The sequence below is a fragment of the Rattus norvegicus genome, chromosome 20 (assembly GCF_021556685.1).
Source record: "Rattus norvegicus strain SHRSP/BbbUtx chromosome 20, alternate assembly SHRSP_T2T, whole genome shotgun sequence".
NCBI lineage: Eukaryota > Metazoa > Chordata > Mammalia > Rodentia > Muridae > Rattus > Rattus norvegicus.
In genome coordinates this window covers 31,580,208-31,587,500 of record NC_141553.1, presented here as the reverse complement: position 1 = coordinate 31,587,500, position 7,293 = coordinate 31,580,208, and the positions used below count along the sequence as shown (strand labels likewise).

Sequence of the window (7,293 nt, the reverse complement as noted above, 5' to 3'; positions counted from 1 at the left end):
AGAGAGAGAGAGAGAGAGAGAGAGAGAGAGAGAGAGAGAGAGAGAGAGACTGGAGTCCAAGTGACTGTCTCGTGAGTCTTTCAAGATGTTTTCACATTTAACTGAAATGGTCTGCTGGCCTTCGCAGTTTGTATGCCCCCTGGGCCCACTGGGATGGATGGGATGATCTCTCTCTCTCTCTCTCTCTCTCTCTCTCTCTCTCTCTCTCTCTCTCTCCCCCCCCCCCCTTCTCTCTTGAAAGGTTCTAAATTTTATTACTGGACAAACGCCCTAATTTAGACGCGAGCAAGTCTCCAGGTTTAAAATGTTGAAATCTGTCTGGTAGGTCTGATCGACGACCACGGCTCAGTATAAACCCTCAGTCTGGCCGTTGTGTGGATCCTTACGGACCCAGCTTCGCTCTCCTCCAGAGCCTTCTCTTAGAATTGTACCTGATTTTGTTACCAGTTTTCATCCGAACCCACTGAGGAATAGGACGATTTTACTTTTGTTTCTAGGCCAGGAATCTCTTGATTCTGAAAGTCTTGTGAGACCACATGGTGAGAAGTTGAATCAGGTGAACGTAGTACGCACGATGGCGATCCCGGAGGAAAGGAAAGGGGGGGGGGGGGCCTGGTGATTTCTATGAGCCACTGTGATTGGCTGGCGGAACCTGGACGGAATGCATGTTCTGTGGGCATCTCTGAGTCAGAGAAAGACCCAGAGAGACAGAGAGAACACACACGGTCTGGGGTTAGGCTGCTTGTCTGGCATGTTTATCCGCAATATTGCAAAAATAAAATAATAATTTTATTATTATTATCAGGGAGGTTACCTGTAATTTCCAGCATAGGAGCCTAGACTTTCTAATCATGGCGTCATGAAGTCAGTTCTTCCCAAATAAAGGGGTTTAGTAGGATGGTTTAACAATAGCCTCGAACTCCTGATCCCCCTGACTCCTCCTAGGATTGTAGTCACGTATCTCGACTCCCAATTGTGTTTTTGTTTTGTTTTGGCTTTGTTTGTTTTTTGAGATAAGGTCTTGGCTTGTAGCCCAGGCTGGCCTATCTGATAACCAGCATTTGCCACCAAACCTGATGGGTTTTAGTAAATATATAACCAAATTCCGTATACCTCCAACCGTTTGAGCACGTAAGAGTAAGATCACAAAAAAAAAAAAAAAAAAAAAAAAAAAAAAAAAAAAAAAAAAAAAAAAACCTCCCTGGGGTTCACTGGGGTTTCTGGCCAGCCATCTTAGCCTACTGAGTGAACTACAAGCCAATGATAACCCCGTCTTGGAGCCAGGGGTTGAAAGCACTGACTTCCAGAGGACCTGCGTCTTGGTGTGGACTGCTGACTCTCATTAATCCACATACCCAACTGGATGGCCACTCAACTTGCAAGATTCCCCAGAGAATGGTATATGTCACAGGACACTGGGTTTTTTTCTTTTTCTTTTTCTTTTTTTTTTCCCCCGGAGCTGGGGACCAAACCCAGGTCCTTGCGCTTGCTAGGCAAGTGCTCTACCGCTGAGCTAAATCCCCAACCCCGACACTGGGTTTTTTGTTATTTTGTTTTGCTTTTTGGCTTTCAAGACAGGGTTCTTCTGCTCAATTTTGGAACTAGCTTTGCAGACCTTGAACTTAGAGATCACCTGCCTCCGGCTCCTGAGTGTTGTGCATCGCGCCCCCGCTGCCGCCGCCGCCGCACCGCTAGATGCTGGTTTCTTGTAGTGTTTTACTAGCAGTACACTAAGGCGAGTACATGCAACACCCCCCATAGCCTTGTGCAGCAGGTGACAGCGTCAACAGCTAGGAACAGAAGTGGAGCATCGCAAGAGTGACACTGTTGACAGCCAGCAGATATGCTAATGGGTAGAGAGCTGATGCCACGGAGTGCTAACAGGCCAGGGGCACTGCAACCCGACTCTCCTAGGGGCTGGGATGCAGCGGCGGTTGGAGTGTGTCTGATCAGCATGCACAAGCCCTGGGTTTGATTGCCACCACTGCATAAACCTGAAGTCTGGGAACGTGCCTGCGATCCCAGCCCTTGGGGGATGGATACGGAGATCTGAGGATGGGTGATTATTCTCAGTAGCATAGCAACTGAGTTTGAGGCTAGGGGCAAGACCTTATCCCAAAACAACAGGATCAACTCTACCCTTCTAACGTCTGTAAGGAGGTTAATCACGCCCTATTTACACAGGTATAGACACTGAGTTCAAGGAAGTTCATTAGGCTCCTGAGGGTACTCATGTGACAGATGGGGACAGTTCACTCTGCTCAGCTCTTTGTCCTCATGCTGTCTGTTAGTCACGGATCCAGCCATGCCTGAGCCTCAGGCACGGGGCACACTGAGAGCCCGCTGTATACCAGACAGGCCTTCCTCTGGTCCAGTGGTTCTCAACCATCCTAATGCTGTGACCCTTTAATACAGTTCCTCACGCCGTGGTGACCCCAGCCGCAAAGTTATTTTTGTTGCTACTTCATAACTGTAATCTGCTACTGTTATGGGCCAGTATATATTGTGTTTTCTGATGGTCTTAGGTGACCCCTGTGAAAGGGTCGTTTGGCCTCCCCACCCCCAAAAAGTTTTGAACCGAATTGCTCTGGTGGATCTCACGTGCTGATCACGTGGAGACAGGTGGGGTGGAGGGGCATGGACATCTATGAGATACTGGGCCAGCACACAAAGCTAGCCCAGCTTCAGTCTCCTCGACCTGGGAAGAGCAAGCATAGTGACTCCTACGTCATCGAGCTGGTCTGTCCTAAGGTAATAGTCTTCCGGCATAGGGAGTTGACACACAAGCAATCCGGTGTCTCAGGTCCCTCCCTATTCCTGGACTTGGACCCTCTGGGACCCGTGTCACTCACGCTCTGGGGGACCGGCCCTATCTCTGTTTCCCATAAACAAGCACAGGGGCATCCAAGGGCGCTATCAGGAAGAGCCTATCCCATGGATGGTCAGGGCAGGAGTAAGAGGTCTGCCTGGAAATTTCTGCACAGACATTCATGTTTGACTAGATGACTAGATGATTCTGGTTGTCAAGGGTTTGGAGATGGGAGGTTATCTCCCTCTCTCTCCCCCTCCCCTCCCTTCCCTCCCCTTCATCCTTCCCTCCTACCTCCCTCTGTGGAGAGGTCAGAGGGCAACCCTGGGTGTAGTTCCTCAGGCTGCATCCACCTGCTTTTGGAGACTCACGTGGTTTTGGTGTCTGGAACTTGTTGACTCAGATAGGCTGGTCAGCCAGCCGGGCCCCAGGGATCTGCCTGTCTCTACTTTCCCAATATGGGATTATAAGCATGAGTTACCAAACCCCGTTCTTTTGTTTATTTGGTTGATTGGTTTGGTTGGTTGGTTTTGGTTTTCAAAACAGGGTTTCTCTGTGTAGTCCAGGCTGGCCTTGAGCTCAGAGATATGCCTGCCCCTGCCTCCCAAATGCCTGGACTGAAGGTACGCGCCGCCATCACCACCCAGAGTAGGCTTTTTGTTTTTTCAAGTGTATTTTGTGGGAGCAAACTGGTCTTTGTGCTGATCCCCCTCCTCTCTGTACTTCAGCAAGCGGCTCTGTGTGCTGGGTGATTGATTGGTCTAGACTCTTCTTCATTCACTGAGACCTGGAAGGAAAGAGGTTCCACTCATGCCCCCCAGGATTTATCTGTTAGTCACAGATCCAGCCATGCCTGAGCCTCAGGCACGGGGCACACTGAGAGCCTGCTGTATACCAGACAAACCTTCCTCTGGTCCACTGGTTCTCAACCTTCCTAATGCTGTGATCCTTTAATACCCTCAGTCTCTTTAATCTATACTGTCCCAAAAACTTCAGAGAGAGAGAGAGAGGGAGAGAGAGAGAGAGAGAGTGTGTGTGTTAAATGCATTCATCTGTGAAAAGCTCAGAGATAAGCAGGGGCTGCCCTTGGTGTCTGTGGGTGATTTTAATTACACCAAGTCTGCAGCACAGAACAGAGTTGAACACACCCCTGTTTCCTCCCTCTTGTCAGCCAGCCTCAAACCCGCCTGCTTCACAAGCACATAGAGATGTGTGGTCAACTTGGCAGACGTGGTTGAAGAGGCGATCTTTCCTAGTACATAATAGGCCCTTCCTCACTTTCCCTTAAAAAAATAAAAAGCCTTTAATCCCAGCAATCGGGAGGCAGAAGTGAGTGGATTTCTAAGGTTGAGGCTAGCCTTGTTTACAGAGTGAGTACCAGAAACAGACAGGGCTATATAGTAAAACCCTGTTTTAACCCTGCCTCCAAAAAGAAGATGAGGAGGAGGAGGAAGTTGAAGAAGAAAAAGAAGGGTTTTTCTATTTCTCTTTTTAAAATAACATATTACTTTATTAATTTGTTCGTTTGTTTGTTTATAGTACACTGTCCCTGTCTTCAGACATACCAGAAGCGGGCATCGGATCCCATTACAGATGGTTGTGAGCCACCATGTGGTTGCTGGGAATTGAACTCAGGACCTCTGGAAGAGCAGTCAGTGCTCTTATCCGCTGAGCCATCCTTCCTGCCCACATTTCTCTCTTTTAAAGAAAAAAAATTTTTTTTTTAAGTTTTTATGAAACAGGGTCAGCTTTCCAGCTCAGGCTGACCTAGAACTAAAGATCTTCCTGCCTCTGCCCCTGAGTGGGTTTGAGATTTCTCTAAAAAAATGTTGCTATTTTTTCCCTTCCAACTCCCCACTTATCTACAGTCTGTGGTCAGCTGCCTTAAGTTCTTCCCTTTCCCTTGTGTCTTCTGGGAGTTCTGCCTACAGCTGGGGCTATCCATGTCTCTTTGGGCCCTTATTGCTGGCTCCCTCTGAGAAAGATGAATTACATCTAGAACTCTGTGTGGCGAAAACAGCATTCTACTCAGGGACACAGCAGCTAACTCCTGTGGTGTGTATTGTTTGATCCTAACAGTGTTTCATGACCCTGTTTAAGAGACGGGAAACCCGGGCTGGAGAGATGGCTCAGGGATTGAAAGTAATTATGCATCCTGAGGACCCCAGTTAAGTTCCCTGCCACCACAATGGAATAACACACAAGGGTCTCAAGCCAGCTACAGGGGATCTGACGTCCTCTTCTGGCCTCTCCAGGCACTGGAACACACTCGTGTGTGCACAAACACGTATAAAACTTCTAAGAAATTGAATATTTAAAAAGACGCGGTGGTGCATGCCTTTTAATTCCAGCCCATGTGAGGCAGAGGGCAGGCAGATTGAGGCCAGTCTGGTCTACAGAGCAAGTTCCAAGATAGCCAAGGCTACACAGAGAAACTCTGTCTCCAAAAACAAACAAACAAACAGACAGACAAAAAACAGGGAAAAAAACCCCAACCCATTTGTTTGGTTAACAAACAAATGACAGAGAAACCAAGACAAAAATGGCTGCGATCACAGGGAATCCATGCAGTCTCCCTAGCAGCCCTGGGTCGCAGTCACGTCGTTTGACTCCAATGTTACAGTTCATGGTTTAGAAAAGCAGTGAAGTCTTGGTCCTGTAAACATCACTGTTTTTCTTCCTGCTCCCCTTTGATCCCTCCCTCCATTCTCCTCTATTCTAGTTTTAAGGCAGGGTTTCATTTGGCCCACACTATCCTTGAATTCATTATTCAGGGAAAGCCGGTCCTTGAACTCCTGATCCTCCTGCCTTTGCCACCCCAGTGCTGGGATTACAGGAGGCAGCCACCATGCCTGGCCTCTTTTCATTTTGGAAGATCTGTCACTCCCAAGGTAGAGATTCCAAACTCCCCCCCTGGTTACATTGTGCTGGTTCATCTTCTAAATGAGGCATTGTTTAAACATCTGATTGAAGTCTCCTGGACTCCACATAGACATATTTTCTCAAGCCCCATCACCTGTGGAGAGGGAGAACCCGCAGACAGGCCCTGCCTTTCAAGACTTGAAAACAATCTCAGGGTGGCTGGAAATCTGTCCAAAGCATTCTTCTATGCAGCGAGGGGGACCTGGCTCCTTTCCCTGGGCTGATCTGCTGTCGCCAGCCCAAGGAAAGCATTAGTGTTGCCCAGGTGCGCCCTCTTACTGCTCATGTATTGGGCTGGAATCGTGCCCAGGGATACCCTGGGGGCAAACCACACTGGGGTCTTCAGTCCCTGTTTGGAATTTTATTTGTGTTTAGTGTTTTGTTGTTCTTGTTGTTTTCCCTGGCCTACCTTTCTTCCTTCCTTCCTTCCTTTTTTTTATTTTTCTTTCTTTGTTTTTCTTCTCTTTTTGTAGGACAGGATATGGCCATGTAGACCAGACTGACCTGCCACTTGCTTTGATCCTCAGAGCCAACCACCTGTAACGCCAGCTCCAGGGTATTGGATGCCTCTGGCTGCTGGGCACCTTCATACACAGGCACACACACCCACACATGAACACACATAGAAAAAACACAGTTAAAAATCAAAAAAAAGGGGGCTGGGGATTTAGCTCAGTGGTAGAGCGCTTACCTAGGAAGCGCAAGGCCCTGGGTTCGGTCCCCAGCTCCGAAAAAAAGAACCAAAAAAAAAAAAAAATCAAAAAAAAGGTGTTTAGATTCAAGCCCCAGGTCCTCCCAACATTTTATACAGATGAGAGTTTATTTTGAGCCCAAGGGCCTAACATGTCAGGTACTCTGGGGAGTGTGGAAGAGACACACACCTTGATCTTGCTCAGAGGTCCCTGCTGTATGAATTTCTGGACATTAAGCACAGGCTAGACCGTTTCCATCTCAGGGCTTGTGAGCATCTGCTGCAGGCAGGGACTCTCCTAGGCTTTTGAAAACACATCCGATTCCTTTCTCCTGTGCTTGGCATCCTACACGCATGGCAGGGGATGAGTTAATGCTTTAGGGAAGGCTGGGGAAGAAAGCAAGTGGGCATGGCTCCCTCAAGAAAAGGATGTAGGTGAGGTCAAAGTACTAGTGAGGTGTCTGGGCCTACTTCCATAAAAAGACAACATTTCAGCCAGGGTTAGGGACTCAGCCTGTCAGGATAATGGGGCTAAGAGCCTTTTAGGTCTGGAGAGCAGCCAGAGTCTACAAGAAATAAAATCCAACCCAAACAGCAGGAAGGGGGCCACCCAAAAGATAAGGAGTCTGAGGAGGGGCCAAAGGAAGGGAGGAAGATGCTAATTGTATTGTAATTCTCCTGTGGGTAGGGATGATTTACCCCATCCTAGACCAGCTCTGTGCAAGGCCCCGGGCTAACGGAAATCAGACCAATGTGGCTTGTGGAAAGAGCTCCTATCCCAGCTCTTTCACAAGTGTGCATGGCCTTGAGTAAGCAGCTGCTTCTCTATTGGGCCTCAGTGGTCTTCATGTACAGGAGATGCCCAGATCCT

At 48.3% G+C, this 7,293-nt stretch overlaps 1 pseudogene; it reads right to left on the bottom strand.

The window, feature by feature from the left end:
* Positions 1 to 298: 298 nt before the first annotated feature.
* Positions 299 to 600, bottom strand: LOC147998637 (large ribosomal subunit protein eL39-like; annotated as a pseudogene).
* Positions 601 to 7,293: the final 6,693 nt, after the last annotated feature.